Here is a 24,281-nt window from a genome sequence, read left to right as displayed (position 1 = left end):
ACTTACCATTGGTTTTCCATTTACAGTAATGACATAAGGTTTCATTTTTATACATGTTTAGGTAGTAAAGGAAAATACTGCATCAATAAAGGTGTAGGGATTACACAGACATGGCAAAAATCATGGGTGTCACAGGCGTCCGAGAACTGCTGGGCGAGCTGATCCCTCAGAGTCCTTCCAGCGCCTTCTCCCTGCCAGCCTCACTCTGCCTCGGACAGGAGCGCAGGTCCTGGCCAGGCAGGTCCCTACACTGGGATGGAGGGGGACAACAGTGACTCACACCCCAGGAGGCCCACATTTCACACACAAGCAACAGTGACAACCAGGGAGGAGCTTCAGACGTTTCCCAAGTGCATTCATGGATGACCGTTCCCATATGATCCCACAACACTTCACACACAAGGAACGTGAGATCCCCTGTGGCCCACGATTTGCCCAGAATCACCATCATCCATGACTTGGGGCTCCAACCACACTCCGCCATAGCCCTGGGTCTTTCCTCAATTTCTTTATCATCTATCCCCCCTATACTACTAGGCTGTCCATAACCCATGGAAATGCCAGCAGACCCTTTTTTGTTGAAAAAATTCATGGGATTTCTTCACTTCAGGGAAGAATCTGACTCACTCAGGCCCAGCTGCGTGATGGACGTCACACATCCTTCTTGAACAGGATGGAAAGCATCCAAGCCCCAGCCCTCCAGCCTTTCATGAGAAGGAAGATGCAATTAGCATCTATTACAGATGCCTCCCATTTCCCTCTCTTTGACCCCTCCACCCAGCCCCCACTGCCCCCCACCCCAGCCTTCACCACGTTGTCTGAGTTCACGTGCTATGCGTATTTGCATATATGCTCTTTGGCTGATCTCTTCCAGTCCCCCACCCCCCGCCCGCCTCCCCTCTGAGACCAGTCGGTCTGTTCCATGTATCCATGCCTCCGGTCATATTTTGTTCATCTGTTTATTTTGTTCATTGGATTCCACATATGATTGAGATCATATGGCACTTGTCTTTCTCTGACTGGCTTATAATACTCTCTGGCTCCTCCCATGCTGTCAAAAAGGGTAAGAGCTCCTTCTTTTTTATAGCTGCATACATAGTATTCCATTGCGTAAATGTGCCACAGCTCTTTATCCACTCATCTACTGATGGGCACTCGGGCTGTTTCCGGATCTTGGCTATTGTAATAGTGCTGCTATGAATGCAGAGGTGCCTGTATTCTTTCTGATTGTTGTCTCAGGATTCTTTGGGTATATTCCCTTTTCAGTTCACCAGTCCTTCCATAATCCTGTAAAGGAAGCACAGTGAAAGGATCACCTGTTCACTCATTTAACGAATACTGTGCACCTCTAATGCGTAAAAATTTCAGACATAGGCCATGAACAGAATGATTATAATCTCATAGGTGAGATTAACATTGTGCACACAAATAACTATGATACAAAGCAGAATGTGATAAAATGATGATGATGATGATATATTATAAAAATACACATTTGTGAAGATTTAACTATATGCCAGGTACTATTCCAAGAACATTCTATATGTTGGGTTTTTTTTTAATCTGCAGAACAATACTGTGAAATACCAGTAACATGCCAGTTTTTCAGATAAAGTGACCAAGGCTTAGAAAATAATTTATTCAAATTCAACCAGCTCCTAAATGATGCAATCATACATCGGTGTGACCCAGGGCTTACAGAACCTCCTACTTGGTGGCTGCTGGAGCTGTGTCCTGTGCTAAGCACCCTCATCCTCTGTACCACTTGTACCTCCCATTAGGCAGCATGGCAATGTGACTGAGGGCACAGACCTGAAACCAGGCTGCCAGGAGTGGACCCCAGCTCCCCAACCCTAGCTGCATGACGTCAAGCAAGTTGCTTGCCTTCTCTATGCCTCTGATCTATCTATAAAAGGGGTTGGGTTCAGTGGTTAAAGAAGTGAACAGACATAGAGTGCTCAGGAGGCTACCCAGGATGTAGCACATGCCAGAATTAGGTGAGTAGAAGCCATCATCATGATGATATAGATATTATTAGTCTCATTGCATAGGTGAGAACACTGTGGCTACAAGAATGAAGCAGCATGTGAAAGATTCGAAATCTGTTCTTTCCATCATGTAAATCAAGTTGTGTTTAGGGAGAATAGTAATTAATTTCAATCCAAAGAAGAGGATGAATGTAGTTTAGAGACCAAAACAGATGTTTTTCCCTGCGATGAAAGCCAGCGCAGGGAGGAAAGATGGGGAATGGCTGGTAGATAGCTGGGCCCCCAGAAAAAGCAGTAATCTCATGGAAGTCCTGGGCTGCCCAAAGATGTGGCAAGTGGGGAAGGCTCAACCAGAGTGATGTCAGAACCAGCAACAGTGTAACAGAAAATTACAGACAGGAGAGATGAGAGACTAGGAAGTTAGTAAGACACTGAGTAGTCCCAGTAAGGGGTTCCGTAGAGCTAGTGGCACTAAAACTAGATAGGTAGAATTTATTTATATAGGTACACATTCAATAAAAACTTGATGAGGACTTATTATGTACTAGGTACTAAGGATACAATATGCAGTGAGCAAGACCCAATCTCAGTCTACAGGGAGAGATATAGAAAATCAAGTAGGTAATACTAAAACAATGATAAGTACTATCATTAAAATAATCACAATAATGCAATGAGAAGTGTGATGCAATCATATGGGAGCAGAAACTAGTCTAGACTGGAAGGGTCAGAACAAACTTCCAGAAGACAATGATAGCTGAACAATGAGTACAAGTTAGCAGAGGAAAGAGGCGGGAAGGTTTTGCTGCAGGCCAAGGAGTGGCCCGTGCAAATGCCCTGAGACATGATGAGCCATGGCTCCTTTGAGAAGTAGAGTAAGTTGGTGGGATTGGGTAGAGATGGAGATGGGATGAGATATATAGCAGAAGCTAGGTCATCTAGGGCTTTTCGATCAGCATTAAGGAATTTCTACTTTACCATAGAGACGAAAGGAAGTCATTGAATGGTTTCAGGCAGAGAAACCAAAAGATCAGGTTTGTTATTGAGAAAGAGCACGTGTGGATTGGAGGGGGCAAGAGTGATTGCAGGGAGACCCAACATGAAACTAGGGTTGGGTTAGAGAAGACAGTGGCTTTTAAAGGGACGTGGTCATGGATATGAAAGGGGGGTTAATGTCTGGGAGGTGGAATCAGCAAGGTCTGGTGGGGATGGGGACTCAGGGTGAGTGTGAGGAGGAGAAAGGCCAGGTCTGTGGAAAGACGACAATGCCATAGCAGGAGCCTTAGGGGGAGCTGCTAGCCGTGAGAAACACAAGCACAGGAGGGAGTCACTCGTGCGTGTGCATACACACGAGAGAGAGGGGAGAGGGGGGGGGGGACCTGGCTAATGCAATTGTGGGGCTCAGAAGTCTGAAATCTATAAATCTATAAAACAGGCTGCAGGATGGAAACCCAGGGAAGAGCTGATGTTGTAGCCTTGAGTCCAAAAACAGTCGGAAAGCAGAATTCCTTTTTTCTCAGGGGACCTCAGACTTTTCTCCAAAGATCTTCAATTGTTTAGATGAAGTCCACCCACATTATGAAGGGTAAACTGCATTATTCAAAGTCCTCTCATTTAAATGTTAATGCTGTCTTTAAAAAATCTCCTTACAGCAACATCTAGACTGGTGTTTGACCAAAGAACTGGGCACCACAGCCTAGCCAAGTTGACACGTAAGACTAATTGTCACAGGGGAGAAAGATGATTTGATTTTACATCATCCCTCATTGCAGGGCATCCTAGAGGAACTATTGGCAAAGTTGGTTCAGGTTCAGAATGCAAGTGGTGGATTTGGGGTCTTATTCACAGAAGCAGCCATGGGAGGGAACTTGCCTTTGTGAGAGGGAAGAAAATACAAGACATTAAAAAAGAGATGTCATCTCCACCTAGTAAGGAAGAGGAGCCAGGGAGGGAGACTGAAGTTAAGGATATAGAGCATTTCAAGAGGAAAATGTGGTCCCAGAGTGCTATGCTTTAGGGAAAAGGACAAGAGCCCTCAGAAAATATCACAGGGTTTGGATGCTGTAGTTGTTTATTGAATGATCTTGAAGAAGAACATATTTGAGTCCCTCTCAGTGCCAGGCAGTCTCTGAAAAAAATAGAAAAAGGACCTGCTCGTGTGGGCTTATAATCTAGTGGGGAACTAGTGCCTTTCTCACTAGTTCCTGGGCAAATCGCTTGCATTTTCAGCTACCCTGGGTTTTCCATAGGTACATCACTCAGCTTCATGGTTTCAAGGCAGTTTTCTGAATCAAACATGCCCAAAGCCGGCTCTTCCTTTCTTGTGGTTTCCCTGTGGACCTGTGTACTCCTGCTGTGTTAATTGGTACTTCTCAATGTTCTCCATGCATTTTATGTATGCAGCTCTAACTTCCCCAGGTAGATCTTTGGCTCCTTGAGAGACAGGGATTAGGCCTTTTGTACTCACAGAGCTCATGGGCTTGCTCCAGGCCACACACATCTGAGGTCCCACTCAAATGACGGGCTGACCCACTGCCTTGCTGTCTCCCATTCCTTCTCTCTCCAGGTTGCCTCTCAGCTGATGCCAGAATAGCTACCTTTAAACTATAGGTAGCATCACATTCCTTCTCTTCCCTGATTCCTTTCCAGAATCACCTCTGTCCAGAGAGTACCTCTCCTTCCCCAGTGTGTCTCATAATGGGCTTTCAGTATCTGGATTAAGTCTTCTCTTCTTCTGGTTTACTTATTCAACATTATTTCATTCTTTACTGAAAAACAGAAAGTGAACATAGGGTGATTGAGAAAAATAGAAAAGGGGCCTGCTCACATGGGCTTATAATCTAGTGGGGAAAGAAAAAAATAAATGAATAGGCTTTAATTTTGGGTAGCGAGTGATAAGGGCTGTGAAGTAACTGGAGCAAAGTCAGAAAATGGAGAGTGAGTGAGTATGGACTGCTTCCTATAGAGAGGAGAGGAAGGTCTATCTGGGAAGGAAGCATGAGCAGAAACTTAGACTAAGTGGGGGAGAGGACTCTGGTGTAGCTGGAAGCGGGGTTAGGGCAGAAGAAATACACGACTAAAGACCCAGAGGTGTGATGAGTATTTAGGTGGGTGTTCTCACCCTTCTTTTTATTTCCCTTCCATTTGGACAGGCTGGAAAAGCTGAAAAACAATTGTATTTCCCAGAATCCCTTACATCTGTGATTCTGGATATAAATTAGGTTTTGCCAAATCTTTTACAAGATTTGGAAGGCAGTGGTCTTCTTCCACATGAAGAAGTGTGACTCCTGGCTGTCACCCTGGGAAGGGCACTGTTGTCCTGCAGTGGTGTCTCTCTGTTCCCTGGCTTCCAGAGGCTGATCCAGTGGGTGGTGGCTTCTGCTGCCCCAGGACCCTACCCACAGCCAGATCTCCTGAGCGCAGCACCTGCTCTTCCTATTGTTGCTTTAGGCCTTTGGGAAGCAAACACGTCCCTCTTTGCTGGCTGCTGGTGCTTCCCCATACCTGGCTGGTGCCCCTAAACCTGCGTACACCTTTGCCCTAAGGGCCTTCTTTGACCTCTCTTCAGTTACTCTCCAGGGGCACCATCTGCTTCTTGAGAGGAGCTGGCCAGAGAAAAGAGGTGGACTGACACTAAGGTGGAGGATGGGGAGTCTGGGGAGGGGCCAGAGAATGTGAAGTTAACAGTTCAAAGGAGCAAAGAGTTTTTATGGAATCGAGAGAACGTAAGTATGGTGGCATCCAGAGAGCATGGAGTGAGTGCGGCTGTATGTTCAACACAGGCCAGACCTGCAGAGACTGGGAGGCCACAAAGACAGAGTGTGTGGCGAGACCCAGACAGAAACCAAGAGCCTGATTCTGAGAGCAATACTCTTTTCTTTCCTACCCCTCTATGGCCTCCAGTTCCCACAGTCTATGTGCTTACTACTTTCTATATTATCCTCCCTCTATTGTTCCCCTATTTTCCCAGACATCACACAGTGATAAGTGGGGTTAAAGAGCCACCTGCAGAAAGGGACATATGGCTCAGATTCTCCCAATATTGCTTCTATCCAGATCTGTCACAGTACCAAAAGGGAAGGGCTCTGAACCCCCCCCCCCCGTAACATCTCAGGAAGGGATGCAAGCTTGTGTGGTTATGAAGGTCACGATGCCCCGAGATGGCTGGTTTTCATTTTCTTCTCCCAGGCTGGGCTCACTGCCAGGGCAGCCAACATTTCTCCTCAAATCTCTCTTTTGCTTTTCCACTGTGTCTGCCACTTGCAGCTGCTCCTATGAAGTGCCAACTGAAAGGTACATGTCAGGTGTGCTTGATTCTGTTGCTCCCTCAGCTATTAACGCACTTGGGTGTGATGACATATTTTATCAGACTTAAGAGCTGTCATCAAAATGCCCCATAACACACATAAGGGTGGTTTTCAAAACCGCACCATCATCCGTGGGGACATCCAATGACACGTTAGTTTGAGAAGAGTTTTGCATTCACAGGGCTGAAGCTCTCATGGACACCCTGCAGATCAGTACAAGTCGAGATCCCAGGATCTCTGGGAAAACTCTAAGGCTGTTTTGGAAACCCTGCCCTCCACCTTGCCCCATATGACTGCTTCTGGAAGTCTTTTCTGGGCTGAGGTGGAACCTCTGTAATTCAGAATCATTGCTATTTTAAACTCAGTTTGAACTCATGGAATGTCTACAATTGTGGAATGTTTAATGACTGAAGCATATTTCCTGTAATGTGCATAGAGGTCCTTTCAACTTGTGATCAGCCGAGATGGACAAATGGGCATCATGTAGGAGCCGTATACTAGAGTTACATGAGAATGGTCAAATTACCAACACCTAAATGCCTTAAGGGCCCACCCTGAAATCTTGATTATTCTGTTTATCAACACAAAGATATGGTAGAATGAACTACCCTTGTTAGTCAAACTACCCATCCTTCCAAGAGTAATTCTTCCATCAGGTTGGTCCTGTTCTCACTGATCTCCATCATAACTGGCCACTGAGTTTCTTATCTATTCCACTCATTTCGCTCTGAACTTAGAACAGTAGACTGATGAAACTTCAAATGGTAAGGAGCTCTTACTTGGGAGGTATTTGGAAAATTGACAGAGGTGTTTTTTGTTCTCATAATAATTACAGAGCCATGGTAGCATGTGGCAGAAAGACAGCTGAGATGCGAGAAGTCCTCCATGCTAGGGACAGTCCTGAATAACAGGACTGCCTCATACCCTACACAGACGTCTAACATCCCTCCGGATGCCAGAGACTGAATGCCTGTAGGGCAGATTTCACACAGGAGATCCACTTTTCACAGTGCCTCTTCACTACTCTATCCCGTGTTGCAATGTTAGACATTATTTTGACGTGACATTTATAAATAAGGAACAGCTCATTTGTGAGAAATATCATGCTTCCTCATTTTTCTCTATTTTTCCAGTCAGTAAGTTGATTTGGTGTGTTGTCCTTGCTTCAATCAAAGCTACTTTCCTCCTTCTCTTTTCATATACAAATAAGCCCAGTCTGTTACCCACAACCCTGACACGTGTTTTAATTCTAGAATATATGTGTAGATACCTCTGTTCCCTCATTTAATGTACTTGGTGCGTAGAACCACTTCTGATTTCACTTTGCTTAAATTTAAACATATCCATTATACGTGGGCGCAACTATCTGGCTACTTCATTTCATCATCTACAGCAGCTATGTCTGAAAATTTACATTTTGAAGTAGACATTCATTTTTAAATACTTGCTTTTCAGTTCTCTGCCATAGTTAGGGCATAATACTGATTTTTATTATGTATATAAGTGTGTTATAATATCTGCAAATTTCATTTTAATTTGGTAAAGGAGGCATCACAAATTCTTTGTTATAAAGGGGGACATTGAATAACCCCTCATTTTACAGAGGAAGAGAGTGAGGCTCAGGGAAGCTATATGGCTTGATCGGGGCATTGCTGGTCTGGAATGAAAACCCAGATCTGACTTTCAGTCCAGTTTCCTTATTTTGTCCTCAGGTTTCAGCTGAACAGTGAGGAGCTCTTATTATGATAGTGGGATCACCATGGCCATCTCCTTGGGAACGGAGCTGTTCTGCACGTCCCTTTCTCCTTGATTGTCACTTGGACTAACACAACATTGGACATTGTGCAGTTACCTACTATATACTTACCACATCAGTTGGACTGAATCACTTAAACCAAGTAGTGCAATGTTAATGTTTGGTGGCAAGGAGTGCCTTCCTGTGAGAAACAATCAGAGCCATCAGCCCTGGGCCAGGACGCCACTGTGGGCACCTCTCCACCTCTGCTCCTGCCCCTCCCCCGTTCCCAGACTCTTGCCATGAACTACATTTTTGCCTCTCCACTTCCCACAGCTGACCTCTTGGGGTCGAGGCTCTTCCCAAAGACTTACCAGCATTCGTCTCGGGCTGTCCTCGGACTAGCCACATCCCTTGGGATATAGACTGAATGTGATGCTGGGGCAGGTCCTCCAGGCCTTAAGAGATGTTTCAAGGAAAAGTCATTTTCCCTTGTTCAGGTTTTCTTTTTTAGGTCCTGAATTTTTTTTCCTGACTCTTTCCAAATGTGTTAAGAGATTCTATGGCAAGACACTTAGTTGGTGTGATACAGGAACTAGTTTCACATGTCACTGGGAATGGCAAAAAGACACTGACTTGGAAGCCACATTCCAGAAGCAGATTAATTGTTTTATCTTCCCTGTAAATGTACATGTGTGTGTATGTATTTGATTTAAATCATTTCATTTCAATATGATGCAGATGGGAGCGGAAAAATGACCCCTATTTGGCCACACTGAATTTAGCTGCTAGAACTGAAATGAATGGCAAGGAGGTGGGGGATGCATGAAGGGTGTCAACAGCTATTTGCCAAACAGTGGGGTCACGGGAGCTGTGACCAGACAGCATGACCTACAAGGATAAAATTATCTGGGACAGTGATGGAAAATATGTGTCATGGACCGGGACACAGCACAGAGCAATCTAATTAGACATAAATCCTGCTTCCATAGACGACATTTCACACACACACACACACACACACACACCACTGTTGTTGCAACCGCCACCAGCAGCAGCAATAATAACAATAACCACAGTAGTTCTGCTTCTGATACAGATGAAAAACATTATGAGATCATTGCTTCCATCCTAGCAACCGAAGGAAGTAAACTCTATTTCTAAAAACCATCAGAGAACTGAAGACACAAAGAAATCTAAATGAATGAACAAGAGAGAAGTCAAGGCCTTCCAGGCCTTCCCCAGGCCTCCGAAACCCAGGAGAATGGCCGCAGGACTAAATGCAAGCCACCAAGGCACAGAAAGCAGCCTGCAGGGCTTGTGGCAGCGAGGACTTGCTCCTGACCCACAGCCATCTGCTTGGCTCTAAAACAGACACAGATTTCCCACGCCCAAAAGCTATGGCCTCCATTTGGAATCAGAGGCAAATTTCCAGACCCTCACTGGTTCTGAGATCTCAGTACCTGAGGAAAAGAAAGTGTGTATCAATGGCGAACTGAGGGAGACCGAAAGGGTAACCAAGCCCAGATCCATTTGAAACCAGCCTAATTCCCATCAGATTGGCTTAGCCCCCACTCTTACAGAGGATCAGAGGAAAAAAGAAAGTAAACCTTTGCAGAAGCAAACATTATTTACTTCAGCACTTAGTGTTCTTTTGTGTGTTATAAGAATACAAAAAGGCAAGGAAATGTAATCAAAAGTCAAGGCAGCAAATAGTCAATAGAAGCAGTACCAGAGATGGCCTGGATGTTGTAATTATCAGAGGCTTTAGAGTGATCACGGTAAAATGCCAAAAGACCTAGTGGAAAAGTGAATACCTGTGGGAAGAAGGGAAAAGTTCAGCAGAAACAAGAAAAAACACTATAAAAAAAAGAACTAAATGTAAATGCTAGAGTAAAAAATACAATATTGTAGCTAAGGAATTTATTCTGTGATTAGCAGAACACTGAATGCAGAAGAAAGGTCAGTGATCCTAAAGACAGATCAGTAGAACGTGTTAAAAGTGAAACACACAGGTGAAAATGGGGGGATAAAAGCAGAACAGATCAGCTTAGACACATTGTACTATATTCAGTGTTTTTAACACACAGGTAATTAGAGTCCCAGGAGAGAGAAAGGAAGAGTAGGATAGCAAACATATTTGAGAAACAAAAGCTAGTGTACAGGTGAAAGATATCAACCCACAGATCCAAAGTCAACGAAAATCAAGCAGGAGGATTAGAAAAGAAAACCACACCTAGATACACTGTAAGAAAACAGCCAGACCCAAAGATAAAAATCTGACATAAAAGCAGATAAAGAAAAAGACACAAGACATCCTAGGAAACAATGACAAAAACGATGACTGACTTCTCACCAGAAATGATAATGGAATGACATTTAAAGTGCTGGGAAAAAAATGTCAACTCAGAATTCTACACAATGAATACATCGTTCAATATTTATATATTTATGTGTATTAACATATTATATATAAATATGCACTTATCTGTATTAACATATATGCAACATATAGTACATTAAATATTTAACTTACAAATAATTGATTTTAATTAACAACACTTTGATACATTGCAAAAATGTATATATTAATTTATACATATATTTATAGATTACATATTTACATATAAGATATATTTATAAAATATATATATATGTAACTATACAAATTTTGTGTATTTTAGATGTAAACATATATTTGTATATTTCATATATATTATGTTCCATACATAAATATGAAGGATATTGGGCAAAATTTTAAGTTGACGTAAATATACCATAGACTATATAGAAAAGACAATTAACAGTTTAAAGCAAAAAACGAGAGAAATGAACCCTGGGGCTTATAGCATGTATGTAGTCATAAAATACAGACAACGAGAGCACAAAGAGAATGTGGAAGTACACAGATGTGGACTCATACACTTTTGAAAAATAGAACAGTGTTGTTCTGTTCTATATTACTGACAAGTTTTTGAGAGAATTTTGAGTAAATATTCTAAGAAGGGATAAGATGAACTCGGCTCCCTCCTGCTTTTCTTCTCTGTACACAAAGCCCATATTGTATTGTCACTCCGGGCAGATCCTTTACTTGGCACGATGAAACGACACAGTTCACAGAAATTTCACGGCCATTTTGTTAACATCACCAGCAGGGACAAGTTCACTGTAATATTCACAGGTAGCATGGTACAGTGGCAAACGTATTGGATTCAGAGCTGGGATTTTGCCCTAAGAGCTGGGATTGGCTGTAAGTCCAATTTGCTTGGGCATTGTGTGACCTTGGGCAGGTAACGTCACATTTCTGAACTCAATTTTCTCATCTGGAAAATGAGATCAATAATTTCCATTTCACAGGATCATAGACACTCAAGAAATGCCCATGCCCCAACCCCCTTCAAGCCCCAAATCTACTTGGCGACCAAGAAACTCTAGTCTGATTCCGTATGTGTTTATTGACTTGGAACTCCTGGCAGTTTGACTTTCTTCCCTGTGCACAAGAGCCGAGGAGTGATACCTTGGTCTAGGATGAGAAGGGGAAAGAAACATTAACATTACTTAGGACTTGAAAAGCTACGTTGGAAGGAGGCCCAGCAAGCACAATGACTCAGAAACAAGCACATTTTTCTGCAGGTGCTCTTGGCATTCTCAAGCACCTGGGGTCAAATCTGGCAAATTCAAAAGAAGGTTCATGAAGTGCTGGAAAGCCCTGAAGGGTGTGCAAGGGGGAGGGAGGGAAGAAACACTCACTGTTGCTTCATTCTGTGCAACCTGGGCAGTGACCAAGGCCACTGCAGACCTCCAGAGGGGCTCCTCCCTGCGAGAGTGTCAGGGCAGCCTGCTCCTGCTTCACCCCATACTAGCTGTGGGCCTCCCCGACCCGCAGCTTCCTTCACAATAAAAGGGCATTAATAAAATCCACCTTCGTGGGCTGTTGAAAGTAATACATGAGACCAAGCCTACAAGGCAAAGGCTGAAAACTGAAAATCTTTGGGTCAAATCTGGCCAGCTGATGTATTTTGCTTAGCCTGAAGAATAAGGCATCACATTTTCTATTTTTTGAATTATTGGTCAATCATCTATAAATAAGAGATTTCACATTTTAAAAATCGATATTTCTGTCCTGGCCAGGTAGCTGAGTTGGTTGGAGCATCATCCTGATGCACCAAGGTTGTAGGTTTGATCCCCGGTCTGGACACATACAGGAATCAATCAATGAATGCATGGGTAGGTGGAATGACAAATCGATGTTTCTCTCTCTCTCTGTCTCTCTCTTCCCCTCCCTCCCCCCAACCCCTTCCTCTCTCTCTAAAAATCAGTAAATAAAATTTTTTTTAAAAATCTATACTTCTGGCCCTGGCTGTGTGACTCAGTGCACTGAGTGCCGGCCTGCAAATCAAAGGGTCACCGGTTCTATTCCCAGTCAGGGCACATGCCTGGGTTGTGGGCCAGGTCCCCAGTGGGGGGTGCATGAGAGGCAACCACACACTGATGTTTCTCTCCCTCTCTTTGTCCCTCTCTTCCCCTCTCTCTAAAAATAAGTAAGATCTTTTAAAGAATTTTTATACTTCTGTATTTTCTTGAAAATATTGGAAGAGCTGATAATCTTACACCTATATTTCTTGAAAAGATTGACCAGTTCAAGCTAAGTAGTAACTACCTTCTGTATGCAGGGTTTATGATCTCCAGGTCTGCCAGGCCCCACCATTCCTTACTGTCTCACCTGTCCTGAAGACTGACTCATTCATTTCTGTTACCCACTTGGCCCTACGGGTTGTTTCCACCAGCGATGTCAAGCGTCTGACACCGCAGCTGAGGGCTAACACATGCTGCCCTCTGCCTTGAAGGTTCCCATGACCAAATGGGGTTCAGAGAGAAACACAGACGGAGGAATCAACTCCTTAAAAGTCACACCCTTCTCTTAACGTAGCCAGTTACCCTCATTTCAAGAACATAAGTCAGGAAAGGGGTATCAGTAGTTTTCTTCTCCTGGAGACACAGAGGGCTTTCTCAGCAGGCTGTTAGTGTTGGCTACAGAGCAACATCACAATGCCTTAAAATAACTTCAGAAATCTTTTCCAGGGACCTGGAGTCTCTCTTGGAGATGCCATTTGTATTTAACATGTTCCAGGTGTGGGAGGGAAAAGGGTGGGCCCTGTGAGCTGAGGCTCGGGAAGAGGAGTGGGAAATCAGAAGCAATTCTCCCACAGAGACCCTCAAAATGCACTGGACCTTGACTCCTGTCCAAATCCATGAGTTCAAGTCTCATGAAAGGAAACCACAATCCTCGTGAGGGTCAGGTGAGATGGACAGAGTCTGATCTCGCCCAAGGCACCAGGAGCTGCAGGGGAACTCTAGGTTGGGAGGTAGGGGTAGCAGGGAGGGGTCTGGGAGCAGACGAGGCATAGGAGTTCTCTGGGATAAGACTTCTTTCAGCACATGAGTTTATTACACAGCACAAGAGAACTCGAATGCATCTGAGAAAGAGTGAGGCAGGTGAATTCTGCAGTTCAGCCCCTGGCTTGCCATGGCAGGCTATGAGTGTATAAATCACACAGGCAGGTGAGAGAGAGTCACAGGGAGCCGGCAGCAGGTTGGTTAGGATGAAAAGCATTCATAAATCCGGCGCTTCAACACCTGCCAGCTATGATTAAAAATCCTCTGGAGGCACCTGACCTCCCTCTTTCCCCAGAGTAGGCAGCTGTGGGTATTGGCGGGGGGGGGGGGGGGGGGGGGGGGGCAGAGCCAGAGTCTCTGAGCAGGCACCGGCAACTGGCAGAGCAGGAGACAGTGAGTCCGAAAGGGAGCACTCATGTCCAGCATTCTGGGCCTTCAGAAAACAGACCACCTTCTCAAACCCACACTGAGGTAGAAGAAGGGCCAGTGCTAGTACGCCTGGCTCCAAGACCAGCGCCCTTCGTGACCACCGGCTGTCTTCCCCGGCCTCTTCTCTGGCCTGGCCTCAACATTCCCAAGCCATAAAAAGTTGCATAAGGGACAGCCGGAGTCATGAGCCACTGCCCTCAGGGACTCTCTGATCACCCAACTTGAATCTGATTCCCTCCCTGTCATCAGCAGGCCATGGCTGAGGCCCACAGTGGAGGCAGCCCCTAAACTCCATGTGCTAGAATTCAAGTCTTCCATTGATAACTGGAATTTACCTTAATAATAAATCTACCTATTATTTGTTGACAACCCACTACGTGCCAGGCATTGGGATAAGTGCTGTGGTGTTACTATCAATCGCGACGATCATTTCCATCAGCCACAGAAGGGGACACGTCTCACTGCTTCAAAGTCTCTAAAAGGTTTGCCTGGCTTCACCCCCCCACCCCCCCAGTTCCCAGATCAGCCCCTCTCGTCGCCAAACTGCTCTGTCAGCAGCACCTGACAGCTCGGTAGAGGTCCCCAGTACTGCTTCTTCCCTTTCATTCCCAGGCATTTGTTACTTATTTTTGCTGTAAGTCATATGGTTATTATAAAGGCAGGTCCCTCCCTGATGTTTCTATAAAATACTTTGTCTTGAGCAAGAGATGGGGGAGAGAAAGCCTCATCATCACAAGAGGTCACTGCTGTCTGCCTGACGATGTGAGGTCAGAGGGGTGAGGTGTTCATCGCTCACGCTTTCAGGTACCACCTCAGTTATTGAGCAAATGAAAAACAACGTTCCTTTAATGGCTCAGAAATAGACCCAAAAGGGGGGTGAGGGTGGGCAGTGGTAATTGTTCAAACCAGCATGTTTGGGAGTTTAATTTCTCTGTATCAAGCTTCAAGATCTTTCTGACATGCTTCATTATAATACAGTGGCCCAGCTGGAAGAGCCCTATTTTCCAGTTACGAAAATGAGAAATTAGTGAGACAAAGGTTATTTGTTTCTTGAGCTGCTCTTTGAGAATTCTGGGCATAGATTTCTCTATCACAGGGCAGAAATGTGAAAATATTTGTTTTTCTCTGTTAGAAGAGAGAGTGGCATGTTTTCCCCAACCCACCCTGACAATGTCACTCGGTAGGTGAGCCTGGCTGTCCAGCTAAAGCTCTCTAAGATCAGTGACAATGGGAAGAAAAGTGGCCTGAGCTCCCTGGGGCTGGACTCCCCCTACGTCCTCTAGTATCAGGATTTCTGGAAGTTACTGAAGTGAGAAAATGGCAAGTCCCTTTGCCCGTATTGCATTTCATCTTTAAAGCAGTCAACGTGGTGCCATGGGAAGCAGGTGGACTGGGGTCCAATCGTCCAATCCTAGCCCTCCATGCTGAATCCACACATCACTCTGTCTTTGCACTTGACCTGTAGTTGGTGCTCAAGAAGTGCACTGAATTCTAGCTTCATCCTGCTGGGATTTGGTTCCTTTCTCAGGCCCAACTTGAGTCTGTGTATAGTACTTGACCATATCCCCCAAAACATTGCATTAGCAAGGCATGCAGATTCCCCTCTGATTGGCTGTGCAGAGAAGGGAGGGTTTTCCACGGCGCACAGAGCAGCAGACGTGTGATGGAATTCCCCATTATTTCTGGGAAGGCTGCAAAGCACCATCTATGCAAGTGGGACACTGCGGAGAAGTGAAGAGCACGGCCCCCAGCCAGGGCTCTCTGGTAAATTTTTATCCTAATATTCCTGTCCCCCTCGCAGTGGGGGGACAGTCTCATGTCTTATCCCCTGTAGATGGTAACTTCTGAAATCATTTCTCTGACACAATCCCATCAGCTTTGGACTTTACCTTAAAAGGCCACTGATAAAAGCTCACTAATGCCCTGGACAGGTGGCTCACTTGGTTGGAGGGTCATCCTGTACACCAAAAGGTTGCAGGTTTGATCTCCAGTCAGGATACATGCCTAGGTTGTGGGTTCAATCCCTGGTGGAGGCACGTATGGAAGGCAACTGATCGCTATTTCTCTTACATCAGTGTCTCTCTCTGTCTCTCTCTTCCTCTCTCTCTCTCTTTCTCTCCCCTCTTCTCCCTCCCCCTTCCTCTCTCTCTAAAATCAGTAAACATATCCTTGGGTGAAGATTTTTAAAAAGCTCACTAATTTGCTTGGGGAGACCCCACTGTGGTTCCCCCATGTCCCTAGGTGTCCTCCCATCCAGGAGGTTGGTCAGAGTATTCATGCAAGACCCACACGTCCATGCAAGGAGGAGGCTGATGAGTCTCTGGCAATGGTGAGATGACAGCTGAGAAGGAAGCTTTCCGTGTGGCTCACGCACCCAGCGGACCTGCAGGAGCATCAGCTTCAGGAGAGTCTGCTGCAGCTGTGGGGTGTGGAGAGAATGCCCCCCACCCAGGATGAGCCCAGCCAGAAGGCACAGAGAGACTTAGCAGCAGAAAGGGCCCCAGGCTGTGGCCCTAGGCAGTGTTAAAGGAGTGCACGCCAATAATCAATGCAGCCTCAGAACCATGAAGCCTTGCTGCAGGCCTCCCCACAAAGGGAAAGATATGTTTGGAAATGAAAAATTCAGGAATCTCCATTCTATAAAAAGAGTGTTTTAAACTGCAAAAACCTTTTTTGTATATCCCATTTCAGTTAATTCTCACACCATTCTGTGAAGTGTGCATCATTGGCCACTATTTTACAGAAGAAGGAAAGGAGGTTCAGTGGCTTGACAGAGGATGTACATGTAGTAAGGGAGCCCAAGTCCACTGCCCTTAGCACTCTCCTGTGCTTGTTTGAGTTAGTCTCATGCTGTGTGGCAAATTGACTCAAACTTTGCAGCATAAAACAGCACCTATTTATTATCTCGCAGCTCCGTAGGTCAGAAGTCCAGGACTCTGTTCTTTTCTGGAGTCTCTGGGGGAAGAAACTATTTCAGCCTCACTCAGTTGATCGGCAGAACTCAGTTCCTTGTGGTTGCAGGACTGAAGTCCCTGAAAGAAGCCAAGGGCTTCTCTCTGTTTCTTAAGGCTGCCTTCATTCCTTCTCACGTGGCCCCCTCTGTTTTAAAACCAGCATGGTTAGAAGATCCCCATCTGTCAAATCTCTCTGAAGGCTTCTTTCTGTCTTTTAAAGGGCTCCTGTGGTCCCTCTGCTCCATCGGGATAGTCTCCGTATCTTAATGTCAGCTGACTAGGAAATTTATCTCCACCTGCCAAGTCCCTCCAGAGCAACACCCGGATTAGGATTTGAGTAAGCATGGCGCAGTGACCACAGTGGGGGAGGAGCCTCTGTGGGATTCTGCCTCCCACAGTGGCTCCTCGTCTTCAGGTAAGAATCACCAGCAATGCTTGTTCATAGTACAAATTCTTGGCTCTATCCCAGAGACTCTGCTCCCCTACCCCTCCTGGCCCTACAGGGACTCCAACGTGGGTGGCCCTGGATCCTTATTTTGAGAAGCATTGTTTCATACTTAGCTACACCAGTGATACCTTCTCAAACCTCTCTATGCACCAGCCTCTTATGTTTCTACAAGTACAAACCCATGTAATCTTCACAACAAACTGTGAGTTTAATGTGTCCAGTTGTATAGGACCAGAGAGACCAAGTAACCTGACTAATATCACACAGCTTGTAAATGGCAGCCCTAGAAACTGAACTCAAGCAGGTTGGCTCCCAAATCCCCATTCCTAACCATTTTTATGCAATACTGTCAGTTAGGGCACACATTTGTTACATGCCTTGAACAAAGCGCAGACTAGACCGAGGACCACCCCTGAAGGCGTTCCCAGAGTTGCTGACCTCTGGTGCGGAGGATACAGAGGAGGGTGGCAGTCAGAACAGTCCCCGGCCGCCTCACATATGCCAGCTGCCCACACTTTAAAAAATGCTGCAGCTGGTTTCTGATGTTTGCTTTAATTAGCCACTGGCCGTGACCCCTTCAAAACCTGGGACTGGAGGGTGACTTCAGGAAAGCCATGTGGTAGGGAGGGTGCCCACCCTAAAGAAGCCAGATTTCCCCAGGATACTGCCCGCAAGGTTCAGAGAAGGCCACCCTGGTACACAGACCAGAGCATCAGCTCAAGAACAGGGCCCCGCTCTAACTGATAGGGTCTCGGTGTCACCTGACTACACGGGAACACGGTCATCGTGCACCCACCAGCTCCCCTTCATCAATGTTCCTGGATGCCACATGCATCCCCCTCACCACAGCATGGCAGTAGAGTCAGGGCTAGGACTCTGGGTCATTGCTCCACAGAGCTGCTACCTCCCACATCCCTTGTTTGCTGAGTCCCATGGATTCTCACAGTTACAGCATCCAGGTACCAACCAGCTGGTAAGTCCTCAGCTATGCCACTCAGTGTGCAGCCTTGGAAATGCCAATGGCTGGCGACGGACCCTCAGCTGAACTCCACACATGGGCCAAGGTGGAGCACTAGTGGCTGGTTCTTGGGTGTGACATCCAGGCAGCACAGGGACCCAGGCAGAAGGCTCTGCCTTCCTAACAGCCTGTCCCCAAACATCACACATCTTCCCTTCGTAGGTGGGCCACAGAATATTCTGCCTAGTTACAGAAATCAAAACACTGAGCCAACAGTTTTAATCCACCATGATGTGAGACAGACCTGCTATATTACACAATTTCTGCAGGAACTCACCTTTATAGAAGAACCCCCTGCCTCCAAATAGTAATTTTTTAATTTTTTAATTTGATTCCTTTTTAGGAATCAAATGTATTTTTTATGTTTCTTGGAGAATGTCAAAGGGGATCTAAATCCTAAGACACAGCAACTCCTTCCTAGGCCCCTTCATCCTGCATCCCACGGCTCCTCCAACACTATTCCCACACAGGCATGGCACCTCCCCAGACGCCCCAGCCCAGCCATCCGTTCCTCTGTCCCCTCCTCGTCCCCCCAGCTCCATACCCTCTCGGGCAGTGCAGCCTCTCTCTCACACCCAACGCTTCCCTCTTCTTCCAGGACAAGCTGTCTCTACGATTCCTTTAACCCGGGGTCTCAGCGTCAGCCCAGAGGCAGGGCCTGCTAGCAAACACTGGGTAGTGACTACAAAAGGAGGTGTGTGTACCTGTCATCGAAGCAGTGGGGCAGACGTGGGCCCAGGGAGTGGGGCACTCGGACAAGAGGAAAGCCAGTCCTTGTCCCACTGGTAGGAGTGAAAAGGAAGAAATTAAGATGAAACAAAAAGTAGAAGGAACACAGTCATGTACATCCGCGTACAGCTATGCTATACGTGGCTCTTTCGCATCCGCCAGTCTGCTTGGTTCTCGCAGCGTCTTTTTGAAATTGGCCTGGGAAAGGTTTTCAACCTACATTTCAAAGGAAGAAACCAAGGCTTGGGGAGTTAACAATTCATGCAAACTAGTTAATGAGTGGCTAAGGGATACCCCTATCCTGGCTGTGGCATTCAGACTCCAAGTCATAAGATCATAGAAGTTCATATCAGAAAGAGATATTACAGATTATTCTAATTCCTTTATTTTACTTGCAAGCCTTGCTCAAATACTTGGAGGAAAAACAAGAATTGTATTTACACCTTCAGACTGCTGGTCTTGAGTTGCTGCCACCCACCCAAGTGGTTTCCAGGAAGATGTTTCCGAGTTCCCAGGAAGATGTTTCCGATAATGCCTTGACTTTCTGAGATCCCACAGCATTGGAGCGAAGACAGTCACCAAGAAAACATACTTGTGTATATTTATGTTGGTGGTCTACATTGACTCAAAACATGTCTATAAACCCATATGCATCACTTAATAAAATCATAACACGTAGTGGCAACTTCTAAGCATTGCTTAAATAATCCTCAATTCTCCGGAATTTTCCTGAAAAATTCTGACAGCTCCAAAGTCACTCATAGGCACAGCTGCTTAGAAATTATGATTTGGCACCCATAAGATTGGGTAACTATGAGACTTGTCCCCAAACCCAGGCACACCCAGGCCACTGTGGACAGCTTGGGTCTGTGTAATAGAGTGCAGGTTTGGCTGCTCTAACAAAAGTTGAAATATAGAGATTTAAAAGACAGAAGTTATTTCTCCCTCACCAACAGGCCTAGCACAAGCATGCAGGACTGATATGGTGGATCTCTAGGGTCGGTGGCCCAGGCTCCTTCTACCTTGTTGCTCAGTCAGTCTCATCCTTTGGCATCCATTTGTGGCCTAAGATGGCTAATTAGGCCCCCACCAATAGCTGAGTATTCTGCCCATAAAAAAAGAGAAATATTTTTAAAAATGGAGGGAGGGTACAAGCAACGCTTAACTTTAGTCACAAATGCAGAAGTTATACATACCACTTCTACTGATTTTTCATTGACCATGAAATCCCAGCAGGCTGTGCCACACTTCAAAGAGCACAGACTATGTAGTTGTTGGCTGAGCTGATAAAATGTTTGACATTTAGTGTTACAGAGAGAGCAGGAATATGGGATCAGGACTCAGTAAGAAACTTCCAAACCAGAAGCAGCCACGGAGAATAAAAAATAAAGAAATGAAGAAACCTTGGGATTCAGAAAAATGACCAGAAAATGAAAGAGACCTTTTTTTGCAGGAACAAAACGTAAGTGAACTGACAGCCCATGAAGGACGATGCCCTGCCTCACACAGCTCAAGTCTCGCTGCCCAACACTTGCCTCGCATTGTCCATTTCATGATCCTTCCAGCTGCTCCTGCCATCCTCAGGATGCGTCCAGGAAGAAGCTGAGGCAGCTGTGCAGAGACAATACTTGTGCCCTACTAGGGAGAGGCTTGACTTTCCAAAGCTGACAGAAGAAACTACAGGGCAAGGACCATTTCCCCCATGCCTTTGTTCTCCCCTTTCCTGTCTTGCCGCGCGGGCACACACACAGGTTCACTCACAGGCTCAAATATGCATGCATGCAAAACTCTGTTATCAGGAATTAATTGAGGCTTACTGCTTCTTCACCCACTCTCACCAACTTTCCATAACCCTACCCATCTCCTGGCAATGAGTCTCCATCTATCTGCTGCTAGACCAGACCTGGAAGAGGAATTTCCTGGCACACAGAGGGCACCTATGAACTACAAACCTAGACCCCAGTGAGTGTGATGGCAAAGCTTTTTGGCCGTGTGTGTGTGCTACATGGGGTGTTGGGTTCTATGATGAGCTGAAGAGACTGTAACTCCTCTTCTCTGTAGTAGAGACAACAGAACCTACCCTGGTATAAAACTCATGCATTTGCCACAATTGATTATCTTCCATCTTGGACTGGCTTCTGCACCAAATGGCTGGCCCAGAACATGTGTGATGATGGAGTTGAGAGGAAGGCAAATATAGGTAGGCCAACCAGCTTCTCTGCACCTTGAAAGGTGTGTAGAATTTCACATCAGGAGAGGTGGGAGGCAGGGAGACCTTCCTAATAACCCAGACAAGGAATGCTGACAACAGTATGATTAAACAAGTGGTGCAACTGCAGGAAAGCAAAGAATAAAGGATGGTCGTGCAGGCCCCAAGGGGACAAGGGGTGCTGATGTTGTGGAGTTGTCATATTGTGTGCAGTGGCCAAGAGTTGAAGGTAAACCAGAGTGTCTGCATCCAGGTGTGGGTATAAGTAAGAGGTATGGATTCACACCCTCACAGTGCACAGGAAAAATCAAATAGCAAAAATGAGGTTTATAACAAAATACCGTTATGTAAACCCATACATGTGCACACACACAGCATTACGAGGACACTCGTAGCCGAGTTGCAGTCCCGTGCAGCCGAGGTAGTCCCGTGACACTTGGGGTCCTCTGCAGCCGAGTTGGGTGTCTAGACAGGTGAGGGGATGGGAGTGAGGATCAGAGGATCAGAGCCTGAATGGAGGGATGCCAATGGGAGAGGGGCCTTGTACTGAGAGCTGTGCACAGTGCTGAGAGCAGCTATGTACAGTTAACTCAACTCAGCAGGAGCCAAAAGAGATGAATAATGACATACATACACACACACAAAGACAGTCAGAAAATTTTAAAGGCAAGCAAGGCTTTGTTTGGGCATTATGAAGTATTCCATGCAGGTGGGGGGCAAAGCTGAAGGAAAGAGAAAAGTATAGCAGCTTTTCCCACCTGGATAACACCCCACTCTAGCCTCCTCTTCTCATCCTACATTCAGTTCTACATACAATTGTGTTGTCCGCATTCAAAGGAAATAACCTTTGGAAACAGACTGGCCTGGGTGTGAATCACAGAAATGTTTCAGAGGCTCTGTAAAAAGTGAAATAATCCTATCTACCTCACATAGTGGCCATAGGGCTCCCGTGAGTTAAGAGAAGTGAAAGAGTCCAGTATAATACTTGGCTCAGTCAATAAAATGTCCCTTTCTGATGGCTCTGGGCCTGACACCCCAAGTTTTGGCCATGACCTCTGCTTGGTCAGTCCCAGCAGTGACAGCAGAGCTTTGTAAGTGACAGCTACAGTGTTGGACCAGCACTGGGAGGCTCTGCTTTCTGGAAAAAGCATCGTGGGCTCAGCACATACCCCAGTCCCCTGCTGGGCCCCTGGGAGAGACACCCAGGGTCTGGCTATGTGCCCACAGCCTAACAGAACTCCGAGAGGCTGAGCTCCCTTCCACACAACTCAACTGCACATTTATATCTTTTTTATGTGTTTGAAATGTTACACTAATTGTGATGGATGTTCTCTCTGTGCTCGCACTGAGGGGCGAATGATGAAGCCATAATGTAAGGTAATATGTCTATTAAAGATTTAAAATAACCACCTGCTGGATGATTCTTCACTCAATAGCAGATTCCAGCTCCTTGAGAAGAAGTTGGTAGTAAATCAGAGATGGCAATGGCGGGGTGGGGGGGCTCGAGAACTATTCCCCAACTTCTGGGGTGCTGCCAAACTGCTCTGCCTTTTCTCCACTTACTTAAAGACCAGCCATTGCACCCGGTTCAGCATTGGCTCTGCATGCACGTGGATGGCCAATGACTTTGGAAACCCTGGACTTAGGAGCAACGTGAACCGGACTTAGTGAACAAAGCCATGGTACTTGTAGAGCCATGAATTAATTGTCTTTGTCTCTGATGCCCAAACCCATGTGAGAGACCTGAGTTATGAGTATGTCATTACAAGAGGCTCCTGGAGCTGCCTGGTCCCCAAATTCCAGAGGCAGATAAAACTTGGACTAATGGGGCCCAGGGAACACTCAGCCAGGTGAACTCTGTGTGCTGGGTGAACTCAACCCCTAGCAAAACAGGAATCTGAAATAAAAAGCAGACAAGACGTCAGTGTCTTCTCCATCTGTCTCCCTGCCTGGTGGTCTGTTTTACTAAAGAGCAAGAGGTACACGTTCACCCCAGTCGGGACCTTGGGGACACGTGGCTGTGGAAGCCTGTAAGTTCACTTTAGGATAGACAGCATGTTGACAGGTGACCTCACAGGAGAGCAGTGTAGAAGATCTTAGTCTTAGCTCCACCACTAGTCTCAGTTCCTCCTCCTGGGCTCCAAAATCCTCTGAACAGCCCCAAAGGCCTAGCTTCCCCCTACCATGGTTCATTACCCACTACTCCCTTTATTGCCGACCCACCCCTGACCTTCAGCATCTCTTCTTGCTCATTTCTACCACTTCTCCTGACCCCACTCAGGCTCCTGCATCAATTCCTGCCTCTCTCTCCTCCTCCTCTAATCCTGTTTAGGCTTCTAGGCAGACATGATGAGTACGGGAGGGTAAACAATATCTTATCCTATAACCCATTAGAATTAACATCAACAACAAACAAACATATTGCCATCAACAACCAGAAATGAATAGGATATGCTCTCATGGCATAAACTTTAAAAGTGGTTCCCAAGGAAGTCAATAAACTATCAGGTAAGCCTCGGCACAAGTCCTCCCCGACATGCATCCCCAACAGGTGACATGAGGCAAATGTAGTAAGTTAATAAAATCCCCAGAATGCAACCTCATTTGGAAAGAAGCAGAATTGCAGTGTGAGTAGGCAGTCCAGGGCAAAGGTAAAGAATGCTCTTTGGACAAGAATCTTTATCTATCACTGCAACGAAATAACCACACCTAACGTATTTTTAGTATCTGCTGTGGCGTACGGTAAGCTAGTATACCCAGCATTCTACTTGAGACTCATAAAGTCTATGATGTTATTAGCTGCATGGTGTACATAGGAAACCAGGGAAAGCTGGTCCTAACCGTTATACCATCTCAGCAGAGACAGACTAACTACTTGGATTTGCCATTTTTCAGGACTCCGGTCTAAATGAGAGGAAGATCTAAAGACAATGGCATTTCCATGTAAGAGCAGACTCTGCCACTGATAACATGTGGAGATCTCTAACATATGGTATTTTTTTAATCTCAGAAGGAAGACCAGAACTGGATAACTAGAAGTTATCCAACAAACCTTCACACGGCACCA

General features: G+C 45.8%; 1 long non-coding RNA gene across 1 annotated transcript in view; it reads right to left on the bottom strand.

Moving 5' to 3' along the window:
- Positions 1-961: 961 nt before the first annotated feature.
- The window catches only part of LOC123479746 (uncharacterized), a 150,176-nt gene continuing 126,856 nt past the window's right edge, over positions 962-24,281 (bottom strand). Inside the window, exon 6 of the long non-coding RNA XR_006655472.2 lies at positions 962-1,287. This is a non-coding gene — a long non-coding RNA (uncharacterized lncRNA). The remainder of the gene's footprint in view (positions 1,288-24,281) is intronic.

This window comes from Desmodus rotundus, chromosome 9 (assembly GCF_022682495.2).
Source record: "Desmodus rotundus isolate HL8 chromosome 9, HLdesRot8A.1, whole genome shotgun sequence".
NCBI lineage: Eukaryota > Metazoa > Chordata > Mammalia > Chiroptera > Phyllostomidae > Desmodus > Desmodus rotundus.
This window is presented reverse-complemented; position numbering and strand designations above follow the sequence as displayed.